The sequence below is a fragment of the Muntiacus reevesi genome, chromosome 19, assembly GCF_963930625.1.
Source record: "Muntiacus reevesi chromosome 19, mMunRee1.1, whole genome shotgun sequence".
Taxonomy (NCBI): domain Eukaryota; kingdom Metazoa; phylum Chordata; class Mammalia; order Artiodactyla; family Cervidae; genus Muntiacus; species Muntiacus reevesi.
In genome coordinates, this window is record NC_089267.1 from 6,955,490 (window position 1) to 6,968,352 (window position 12,863).

The 12,863-nt window shown below is 39.6% G+C and overlaps 1 protein-coding gene and 1 pseudogene across 1 annotated transcript in view; both read left to right on the top strand.

Moving 5' to 3' along the window:
* The window catches only part of ADGRB3 (adhesion G protein-coupled receptor B3), an 844,067-nt gene that overhangs the window by 119,901 nt on the left and 711,303 nt on the right, over positions 1 to 12,863 (top strand). The gene's annotated exons all lie outside the window — the stretch shown is intronic.
* Positions 790 to 11,948, top strand: LOC136150928 (cAMP-dependent protein kinase type I-alpha regulatory subunit pseudogene; annotated as a pseudogene).

The window sequence follows — 12,863 nt, forward strand, 5'->3', positions numbered from 1 at the left end:
CGACTGTACTGGAAGAAGATGCCAGACCGTTTACATCAGTGAGGAGGAAAAGCTGATGCCAGGCTGAAAACAGCAAAGGGTATGCTAACTCTATAATTCAGTGACTCGGTTTCCAGAATGTGAATCCGAAGCCTCTTTTAGTTTATCATTCAGCGAATCTAGGAGCCCTGAAAACATAGCCAAGGGCTCTTTTCCTGTTGTATGGAAGAGTCACCCCAAAGCTGGGGTAACATGAGCCATTTTCCAGGATTTGTTTTTCCACCACTTTTTCTTTAAGGACACCCTGTTCAACACTGCTTTGCTGCTCAACAGGCTCCGGGCTGTCCCCCATTCATGGGTGACTCATCCAAACGTCACAATGGTGCGTCTGCCACAGAATACTATATTACCTGTCCAACCTGTGGACCAGGGAGAAACAGTGACTTTGAAGATACATGATTCATGTCACGCTTTTATTCAGGCAGTAAAGGTGAGTGATGAGTCAGGAGCAACTTTCCAACAACTTTGGAAGGACCATGGGCTTCCCTGGTGGCTCAGATGGTCAAGTGTCTGCCTGCAACGCAGGAGACCTGGGTTCAATCCCTGGGTTGGGAAGATACCCGTGGAGAAGGAAATGGCAACCCACTCCAGTACTCTTGTCTGGAAAATCCCATGGTCAGAGGAGCCTGATGGGTGACAGTCCGTGGGGTCGCAAAGAGTCCGACATGACTAAGCGACTTTCCCTTTCACTTGGAAGGACTATAACATCTATAAGGTGATAAAAACATTGACTTTGCTTGGTGTGAGGTTATGGCCGTCACCATGAATGGGATTTGGGAGAATCTTTGTCCTCAGTTTGTGCACGATTTTTGTGGATTTGAAAAGGTGGGTGAAGAGGCCAAAGAGGTCTTGAGCAACTCACGGAGCCTCGGCGAGAAGCTGGAGCTAGAACTGTAAGAGGAAGATTTCCCTGAACTCCTTGCTGTGCACACAAGGAGCTTAGTGATGAAGACCCCATGGAATTGGAGGCCCAGAGAAGGGATGAGGAGAGACAGGCGGAAGAAGAGGTGACTGAAGAACTGAAGAGATTCAGGATGCAGGAAGTGGCAGGGGGTTTTCTTTACTTGAGGAGGCGCTGCTAGTTTTTGAGGCACTGGACCTGAACACCAAATAGTACATGAAGGTTGCAACAGCCATCCAGACTGCAAACCAGGGCTACCATGTCATCTATGACCAGGACAGAAAGAGCTGCTACCCAGGTATCATTGGATCATTGTTGCCAAAGGTTAGATAGACTTGAATCCAGCAAGGAATGAGAACTTGTGCTATCAGTGTCAGACATGAGTTGAATTGCAGCTTGCAATTGTAGCTGACAATCCTTCAGCCCTACCATCTCCCACTTCCTTTCCCTTCTTCAATCAGTATCTCTTCTTGCCTGTTCACTCGATACCAGCCCCTGTATGCCAGCCGTTGTACTGTACTACTCGTAATTTTCAAGGTACGTACTGTAAGATTAAAAATGTTTTCTTTATTTTTTGTGGTTTTATTTAAAATGTATCATTTGTGTGAAAAGTGTTACAAACCTATTACAGTACAGTACTGTTTAGCTGATTGTGCTCATTGGATACCTAGTCTGTGTTGGACATGGGAACAAATTGTCTAGAAATGTGCTGTTGGAACAAAACACTTTTTTACGTAGAGGACTTACTGTAATTTTCTTTGCTTTTATTCAACTTTTTGGACTACTGGTAGCCAAAGTTTGTAGCTTGTTAAGGGAGATGCTGGTTTAACATTTTCAAGTGAACAACGATATTCATCAACATAACTACAACCATAGGAGATGAATTCCAATATTCAGGAGTAGGAGATCCTCACGCAGCTTGCTAACATCTCTGTTTTATCAGATGTTGTACACTTGATGGGGTATATATAATGGTTTCTGTTTCTACTGCTTTCTGTTGATCAATACAAAATTCTTTTCAAAACAGATCTCAGGGTATATTTTAGTGAGTGGGAGTCTGTACTACTTTTAATCATGTTGTTCAGTCCCCAAGTTGTGCCCGACTGTTCGCAACCCCGCGAACTCTAGCACACCAGGCTTCCTTTTCATCTCCTGGAGTTTTCCCAAGTTCGTGTCCATTGCATTGGTGATGCCATCCAACCATCTTATCCTCTGTTGCCATCTTTTCCTTTTGCCTTCAATCTTCCCTAGCATCACGGTCGTTTCCAATGAGTTGGCTGTTCGCATCAGTTGCTCAAAGTATTGGAGCTTTAGCATCAGTCATTCCAATCAATATTCAGGGTTATAGTTATATACAGTGTTAAATGTTTGGGCAAACTTTTCAAAGGGCTCTGGGTACACAAATCCATGAAGTGATAAAGACAAAACAAATAGCAACAACAAACAAAAGCCTTCTTATAACCTAGATAATAAAGACACCTTAAAAATCAACTTGTGTATGTTAAACCCAAACTCCTAATATATATACACCTCTGAAAATAAAGCAGATAACCAATAAGGACTTACTGTATAGCACAGAGAAATCTACTCAATATTTCATCATAATGGAAAAGAATCTGAAAAAATTTCTATATATGTATGTATAACTGAATCACTCTACTGTACACCGAGATGGTAAAGAATCTGTCTGCAGTGAGGGAGACCCAGGTTTGATCTCTGGGTTGGGAAGATTCCCTGGAGAAGTGAATGACTACCCACACCAGTATTCTTGCCTGGGAAATCCCATGGACAGAGGAGCGTGGCAGGCTACAGTCTAGGGTTGCAAAGAGTCAGACACGACTGAGCGACTAACACATTAAAAATCAAGTATACCTCAATAAAAACAGACAAAAACAAACAGAAAAAAAGAGATACAATATCTTTTGAAGAAAGATGATGAAGATAAACTAAAGATGACCTAAAATAAAATAAGAAAATCTACAAAAAGTCAAGTTTTACCATTAACCTCAGGGAACCGTGGTCTTGTATGGACCCCAATGTCGGTGTCCATTTTTACATGAGTTTTTGTTTTAAAAGCATGTATGCAATAGTTGCAACATTATCCTTTTACAAGATCATGTGTTATTAAAATGTAGTAGTTAATTGTGTCATGTGTTTTGGAAAACTAGCTTCAGTGTATTTGTGGAAGGACAGAAGTAATTTTTTTTAAATAAAATTTAATGTGGAACACAACCTTGTCTTCCATTTCTCTTACACTCTTAACGAAGAGTGAGTTTGTAGAACCTGAAGCATAGTTGGAGCGTATGCTGGTTGTTGTCCTTTCTATGTCCCAGTCCTGGTCTTCCCATTCCATCATGCAGCAATGATCTGAAGTTTAGCTGAGGGAATTTGAGAGCTGAAGTGAACTGTCAGCAAAAATGAACTATTTTGGTTTTCTGAGAAGTACTATTTTTATCTTCATGATACAGATTATGAAATTGAGGCATTGGAGATAAAGGAAGCTTTCCAAGGTCACACAGGTCACACAGCTAGCACGCAGTGGTGCTGGGATTTGAACACAACAGCCTGGCCTTCCTGCATATCATGGCATGTCCCTTTTTTGATCCTAGCTGAGAAAGGCTACCACAGCAAACTGGCTTCTTGAGGGAGCATCCTGAATTCATGTTGCTAATTCCTCAGAGCCTGAATATATTTGCTTCTGATGAAATGCTCTTTAAAAATATTTCCCATCTTCTCTGCATTCTTTTCCTTATGATATTTTACCTAAATGTGTAAACTCTTTCATCATCATTCATAGGTGATACTGCTTTGGTAAGCAGGGCAACATGAAAAAGCTCATAAAGATTTTAAACAGATTCCTTTGTTGAAAGTTTAGTGAAAGGGCTGAATGTGCATGTATCTGGTATGAAGAATTTCACCTAACATGTGAAGAAAATAACACAGCAACACTTTCTCTGAATTGAGTTACAAGTCAGTGATTTCTTTCCCCGCTATTGCCTTGCAACAGGCTTTTGGAGAAATCCTAGAAAATGAGTTACTTGGGTGTTTTTTCCCAGTCTTAGCACAGATCATTGCTAATGAGTAGCTTCTTCATGATGTAAACGAGCTTCTGGTTCAGCGTATATTGTGGACTCCTCAGTGCTGAATGAGTACAGTGTTCATGTGGTGAATCTCAACCTAAGTGTCCGAATGAAGATTCAGCCCCTTCCATTCATAGCTGATGTACATATAACAATGATGGTTTTCCTGCCTCCTCTGGGACCTGACTCGTGACAGAGGGAGAAGAGAAAAATAAAAACACTATCTGTACACTTCATTCTCAGAAATAGTGTTTCTTCTTTGAAAATTAAGTTGGTATAATTGAAAGAGGATAGGAAGAGGGGGATTATTGTTTACTGTTAGAATTAACATTAAGCATAGGATTTCAGATTTGCAAGATGAAAAAGTTCTAGAGCCATTTCACAACCATGTGGATATACTAACCACTGCTGAACTGCATACTTAATAGAAGTTAAGATGGTCCATTCTGTGTTATGTGTTTCTTAACTACATAAAAAATTGTACTCAACACACTGTTATAACTTACATGGGAAAATAATTTGAAAAAGAATAGATGCATATATATGTATAACTTAATCACTTTCTTGTATACCTGATACTAACACAACATTGTGAATATACGCCAATATAAATTTTAAAAAGACATCTTGGTTGTATCCAAGTTTTGGTGATTATGAATAAAGCTGTTACAAACATCAAAAAATAGATAAAATATTTTTGTGAACTTGAAAAAAAATAAACTTTAAAAATCAGTATGTATTTCTATCCTACAGGATTTTTGTAAATCATATATGTCATTTTTATATAAATATATAAATATATTTATATATTTAAAATATATAAATATATATTTATGTATAAATACTTATACATTTATATATACACATACACACATATATGTATATATACACCTATATATCTTACATCATATACTTATATCTCTGTATATTTAGAAATGAGTTTAGAAAATCTCTACACATTATGTAAATATATACACATATGAATATGTGTATATACAAATATATACATATACCCATGCATTTATCTAGTTAGTCTTTTCTTCCCTGTGAGAGTTTATTATTTCCTTTGTGTTGCAGCTGACCTTTTGGACTTGGCAATATAATATAGCTCTCCTTCTATGTCTATTTATTACAGTTTGTAAGAAAGATATTGATGATAGTGATGTCACAGTTACTGACAGCGTAGCATTTGTCAGTCGTTCCTCTATTGATGGGCATATTATTGTAAAGTCTTATTGTAGTCAACAGCTCAGTACAAATTTTCTTACTGGTGCATTCCAGTAAGGTGATTTTCAATCACAGATATGTATATTTATAATTTTTTCTTTTTTTAAAATTAGTACTAAAAATTAACCTCCATAAAACCTGAGAATATCTGGTATAACCTTGTCAATATTGCATAATATCAATAAATAGTTTAAGGAGACATAATGTAAATGTTTCCTAATGTAATTTTTAATGATTTGTGTATTTTCTGGATACCTCTTGTTCATTTCCAACTTATGCCTTTTTATTATGATTGTTCTGTTCAGTTCAGTCACTCAGTCTTGTCCGGCTCTTTGTGACCCCATGGACTGCAGCACGCCAGGCCTCCCTGTCCATCGCCAACTCCCGGAGTTTACTTAGATTCATGTCCATTGAGTCGGTGATGCCATCCAACCATCTCATCCTCTGTTGTCCCCTTCTCCTCCCACCTTCAATCTTTCCCAGCATCAGGATCTTTTCCAAGGACTCAGTTCTTCGCATCAGGTGGCCAAAGTATTGGAGCTTCAGCTTCAGCATCAGTCCTTCCAATGAATATTCAGGACTGATTTCCTTTAGGGTTGACTGGTTTGATCTCCTTGCAGTCCAAGGGACTCTTCATGCAGCTTGCCCTGCAGGTCTTGGGACATGGATGTTGTGTCAGTGGCCCTTCAGCCTTGTCTTTCTTTGGTGTGAAAGTGTTCTCCTTTTTCACTCTCTGTTTCTAGTAGAGCATTTTATTATTTATCTCTGGGCTTCTTTTATTTATTTATTTTTTCACCTTTAAGTTTTTCCAGACTCTCCAAAAACTTCCATTTGATTTCTTTAGTAACATTTTTTGACTTTCTCTAATTGTTTTAAACACATTTTAATTTTATTTAATACTCTTTGAAGATAATCTGACTTTCACACCCTCTAATATTCCACTCCATACTGTTAGTCCAGTGGTCCAGTTCTTTTCCCCTGTGGATTACTGAGCTTGCTTTCTCACTGGGCTGTTGTGTCTATTGGACAGAATATATGGGTCGTGAAAGCAGCAGGCTCCGAGTCATCTCACAGCTGCCATCAGTCACTGTCTTGTTAAGGCAGCGTGTACTAGGGTGGCTTCCATAGGGCTCAGCTGGGCAGGCCAGGAGGCAGGGAGGCCCTTGGAAACATGACATTAAATTACTTCTGTGAATTAAATTGTCCAATCACATGTGATGCGTGAATTTATATATTAATCTATATTTTATACATGAAAAAATGCTTGTGGTGTAAAACATCCTATCCAACTGAAGACTCCGGCCATGTGGACAGAAAAATAGTCTTATGAGAAGACTCTTCTCATGAGTGAGCCTCTCCTTTGCTTCTCAGGGTAATAAGCATCCATACGTGTGCAGTGGGCAGTAACAGCAGTGAAGTCACTCAAAGCAAGCATTTATATAACCTTCGTATTCAAGGCAGAGTTTGTGGTAATGGTGCAATTCATTAGGAACGTGTTGCTTCTGATGACATGCTTTTTAATCAATTATTCTTTTCATTCATTTGAACCTATGCATTTTCGAGTGACAGGACTTTCCTAGAATCGACTCAGAAACTGATACACCATTTCCATATACTTTAGCGTAATTCATCTAAGTACTATAAATGGAACCATTTTAGCCAATGGCATTTGCACATTTGGCAGTAGTCAGAGTAGGTAGGAATGTTAATTTTTTTAAAAAAATGTGTGAAATGGAAGAACCTGTGAATAGTTCATGGGAGATTGTGAAACCTAGAAATAAAATTATCTAGCTGAGCATTTTCTTGGCAACAAAATGCCCACAGTATTCATATTATCATTTGGTAAAAATTGTCATTAGCAGTATTAGCATTTCGTTGGCAATACTGTATGCAAATTAATCTAGTATTGTAACGCCGAATAAAAGTGGTTGCAAATACTTATACCATGATTAAGTTTTATGTCTGTGTGAATCTGTCCAGTAACACTGGCTGTCAGGAAGAAAGTACTGCTAACAGTTGCAGCCATAATAGTTGCATAGTTGCAGAGTATAAAGCATTCTAAGTCAAATTTTGTGACTACTGAAAAATAAGTCAGAATAGTCAACTTAAGGTAAAGCCTTCGATACCTGGTGTATAGTATTTCTAAACATCTGTAAGGCTATTGATAGACATATATAACAATATAGTAATACAAGCTCCTGAAGCATAATCGTTTTCATAAACAATGAGACTGTTTATCAAAATTGAAGAATTGACTGTAATGCTGCTGCTGCTAAGTCACTTCAGTTGTGTCCGACTCTGTGCAACACCGTAGACGGCAGCCCACCAGGCTCCCAGGTCCCTGGGATTCTCCAGGTAAGAACTCTGGAGTGGGTTGCCATTTCCTTGTCCAATGCATGAAAGTGAAAAGTGAAAGTGAAGCCGGTCAGTCGTGTCCGACTCTTAGTGACCCCATGGACTGCCACCTACCAGGCTCCTCTGTCCATAGGATTTTCCAGGCAGGAATATTGGAGTGGGGTGCCATTGCCTTCTCCAACTGTAATAGTGTGCTCTAATTCTTGGATAATTCGTAACCCACATAAAATATCTCTGTGGTAGCTAGAATATTTGATTGAGTTTCCATTTTATGCCATGCTACTCACTGAAAAAAAATTACATTAAAATTTCAGCATACATAATATGAAACTGGATTTACTGAAATTCAGCAATTAACATTGCTGCCATAAACATCACTATCCACATGTTTTGTGGTAAAGATAAAAACTATTGCTCTAAAAGGAAGTAGGGAGTTTCAGAATATTTTATATTGAAATTCATATTAAATCAAGGGTCTTTCATTAAACACCAGTCTTGTGATTACTGAGTTGCTATAAAAGGTTTTAATTGTTTGTGAACTATACAATATTGAGTACACAGTTTCAGCCTATGTGACTGAAGATCGGAGGAATTTGTGGAAGAAGGTCAATCAAAGTAGGGCATATGTGTTATTTATTGCCACAGAAGAATGCCTCTGCTTTTCCGTTGTTTGCCGTTGTTGTTGTTTAGCCCCTAACTTGTGTCCCTTTCTTATGTAACCTGCCAGGTGTTTTTGTCCATGGGATTTCTCAGGCAAAAATATTGGAGTGGGTTGCCATTTCCTTCTCCAGGGGATCTTCCCAGCCTAGGTATCAAACCCGAGTCTCCTGCCTTGGCAGGCAGTTTGTTTACCACCGAGTCACCAGGAAAGACCCATTCCCATTGTTTACAGCCTATAAATAAATGAATGCATAGATTACATTAACCTTTATTTGTCTGTGCTTTCAGATATTGTTCTTCTGTGTATTTTCACTGCAGCAAATATATATGAACAGATACCTTGTCAATTTTTAATTGTATCTCTGCATAAAACTTTGACCATAGCATTTTTTTTTTCTCTCTGGCATTTAACAATTTTCTTTGTTCTGGGAGTCTTCCATTTACCTCTACCTTTCTTTTTATAACCTGTTTTGTTAGTTTGGACCCATTATTAAAGAGCCCTTGGAGTGTGATTGCCTTGAAATATTTATAGTGGATAATATAGGGATCTTGCAATCAGAGCGCTGTATGGTATCGGTAACTAAATCATGAGGATGATTCATTCAGGCTTTCTTTCAAAGTATTTTCTTAGCCACCATTGACAATGGGAGAGACTGGGGGTGCAGGAGCTGGCTAAAGAGATGTTTGGGTTGGTGGATGATGTATATAATATGGGCCACAAAAATGTACAGTTTCGAAGCATGTAACTGAAGTTGCAGCCTTCAGCCTTTAATGCCCAAACAGCCACTGTCTAAACTGCAGCAGGCCTGGCTGCAGGAAGTGTGGCCTTAACCAGGCTCCATATCCCATGTATTTCTGGGAATCGGAGTTCTACCCTATCCCACCCATCTGTGCTGGATTACTGAGGCTTGACCCTTTCTTCTGGAAGCTTCTCTTGCCCCTCATGTGCAGCCTCTGTCTCTCGGGGTGGCTGTTTCTCTCCTGTTTAGCTGTCTTACCAAGCCCGTGACTCAGAGCATAGCTGGACCCAAGCTCTGCTGTCTCACACGACTTCCGGAAAGTGCCACGTGGGCAAGAGCGACTCCAACTCCAGGCTGCAAGTTGCTGCCCTCAGGCTGCGTAGGACAAGACTTGTCCCTTGCTGGGCACTCCTTTGCTTAGTCTTCTGTATTCAGAGGCCAGTTCATCCTCTGTCGGTGAGACTGTCCTTACCCAGTCTGTGCACACACCCCGAGCCCATGCCCACCCGCTGCTGCACTGACCTTAATCTGCCAAGGCTAAGCAGAAGAAAGTAAGTCCCCATCTCACTTCCCTTTTGCCCAGTCACAGCTCAGCCTCCAAGTTAAATAAAATAAAATGATAAAACGGCAGACATGTAAATTCATGGAGAAAGGAAGAAACCTATTTAAAACATATTATTATGCAAAATGCTTGTCTCCTAGGTATTATAACACATTTACATAACCAAAAGGCTTATTAAAATTTCCCCCATATTAAGGAAGCATTTTGTACTGAAATCATTTAAACTACAACCTGTAGAGAACTACGAAAAACTGATAGTTTAAAAAAGAAAAATGTATCTTATCCGCACTCCGCCATCTATTTGCGCTGTGTGTGTGCCGAGACCTTCAGTAATGTCCAGTTCTTTGCGACCCCGTGGACTGTAGCCTGCCAGGCTCCTCTGTCCATGGGATTCTCCAGGCAAGAATACTGGAGTGGGTTGCCATTTCCTTCTGCTGCATATCTTCCTGACCCAGGGATCGAACCCACCTCTCTTATGTCTCCTGCATTGGCAGGAGGGTTCTTTACCACATCTGTTTGTAGCCATTGTCAAAACTGGAGTCCATTCACTGCTAGAAAAGTCTGTTTCAAGTGGAGACAGAATTTAAGGGAGAAGACATATTTCAATTTTCTAAGTAATATATATTCTATTATTAAGTATTGCTAATAAGTATATAGGTATGTATTAAGTGTTTATTTACTGAGTACAAACTTTGTGTGTGACACCACTGTAAATCCTCTGTGTGTGTAACATAAAGACCCTAAGGATGTGATGCAGCGACATGAATAACTGGGTGCTAATTATGTATTTCCTATAATTCTGTGTTAATTCAATTATCATCAGCTGACTATTCATCTCACATCAGCCTATGCCAGATAGCATAGAACATTCATACATTTATAACAAAAGTGCTAGCTTTCAGGAACCTATATAATTGGATAAAAATGTGTACATGAAAAATGGAGGTGATCTATAGGTAATATATAAATAAATCACAAGCTATGCATTATAAGTATTATAAGAAATTAAAACTGGCATAGGGAATTAGCTTAATAAGGAATTTTAAGAATTCATTTAGCCCAAAAAAGGTTTTTTGGCTAAAAAAGTTTTTTGGAATTTTAAGAATTGACTTAGTCCAAAAAAGGCTTCTCAGTTATAGTAAAATATTCCTGATATATGAAGGTATACATGAAGGAATCTCAGAATACACAGTCTAAATAAAGAGAAATATGTGAAATGGGAAGATAGGTCCAGCTGTCTGGCGCTCTTGAGCATTGCAGGTCAAGTTCAAGATGCACCTCTGATATTTTTGCCCCAAGGGTCAAGCATATTCTATACATGGGTGATTTACTGGTTTTGGTTGATTAAATTATAGTGCAATGAGTAAATCTGGTACATACTTGCAAAACTTTTTAGTGATGGATGGAACAAGAAGCAAATTAATATCCAGTATTCATGCACCATCCATGATTTATGGGGAGAACAGAATCTATACACACAAATATCAGTGATGCTCAGCGAGAGGGTTCCATTGGCCACCACCGGGATGGAAGAGGGCCCTGGCTCCTGGTGGTACCTCTGCTGAGGTCTACACTAAGCAAGATGCCACATCCTAGGTTAGGAAGGTTGCACCAGAAGGTTACAAGACAAGTGGCTGCTTTAGCTAAAGCTGTTGAAAAGAATGTGCTGTTTTCACATCTTGATGATAGTGAGAGAAGTGACCATTTTGATGCCATTTTGCCAGTTTGCTTTATTGCTGGAGAGACTCATTCAGCAAAGTGATGAAGAGAATAACTTCTTTGTGATTGATCAAGGACAAAATGGACGTCATGTCAACAGTGATTGGACAACCAGTGTCGGGAAGCAAGGAGCATTGGGGAAATTGCTTTGATCATGGAGCACCTAGAGCAGCCACTTTCAAGGCCAAGACAGATGTGAAGTTGTGGGGCATCGCCCCAAGACAACTCTAGAAGGATCCTCCCGGGCAGCCTGCCAAGAAAGCTGAAGACGTGTGAGGAGTCTTTTAGCAAAGGATCTATTTTAGCATCTCTGGACAAGTGGGAGCATCTCAGGGTAGCTGATGCCATGGAACTGGTCCAGTCTGAAGACAGGCAGAAGACTGGTATGGGAGAACCAGAGAAGGAGTTCTTCCTTGTTTTAGAGGGTTCAGCTGCGATGCTGAGGCATCGGTCAGAAGATGGAGAATTTGTTGAAGTGGGAAGATTGTTTTGGTGAAATTGTCTTGTTGATGAATTGTTTACCTGCTGCCACCCTGGTTGCGCATGGCCTGTTGAAGCGTGTGAGGCTGGACCCGCAGAGGTTGTATTGTGTTCTCAGCCTGAGCTCGGACATCCTCAAATGAAACCGCCAGCAGCACAGCAGTTTTGTGTCCCTGTCTGTCTGAAGCCTGCCTCCTGTGCCTCCCTGCCTGCCTCTCCCCATCCAGATTCCCCCACGAAGATGGGCTCTGTCCCTCTTTGCAGGGAGAGGCTCAGTCCCTCTTTGCAGGGAGAGGTGGCCGCTGGCATCGCGGCTTCTGGTTGGTTTCCGTTAAAGTTGCATTTACAGCACTGTTTTTATTTGGGAGCATTAACGGAGTGTGCCTGCAAAGTAAAACAAATAGGAAGGGTTCTATAGAGTCTTTGTTGTTCCTCCACCTCTGTGAGCAGTGTTAGTATTCACCCTGGGCCTTGCAGGCCATGTTTTCTGGTGAGATCAGACCCTGCCCCCTGGGTTACCATAGTCCAAAGATGTAACAGTGCAGGATCTTTTTAAGTGACCGAAGTTTTGTGTTGTCATAAGCATATTTTAGACTGTGGCATATATATGGCCATATTTGTATTTCTTTATAGAATAAATGATGTCTCATTAAGCTGTGACAATTAGGAAAAACACATGTAGAAAAATTTTAGTATAGTAGAAAGACATCTGCCTGTGTTTAAACTAATTTAAGGGCAGAAAAATGTTCAGTTTTGCTAATTATCGGATGGATATGATATGCTCGCTTTTTTTTTAACAAGAATTTTTATTTGTCAAAGTAATTTGCCTTGTTTTGTTTTTATCTTATTCTTAATGTTTCCAATTCTAATAGCATTTGAGGTGTGACTGTCTATTCCTGTCTTTTGCGTTTCACACCAAATCGTAAGCTGCAAATATTGGGTTCTGATTTAACTACATCTGACTCAGCTTATAAATTCTGATTATACCTTATTTATCTAGTTAGTGCCAAATATTGATCATCAGATGCTGGACTCAGAATAAGAATTTGAGGTTTGCACTCTTGGTAGTTAACTTAGAGCTTTTGGTTAATGTACAGACT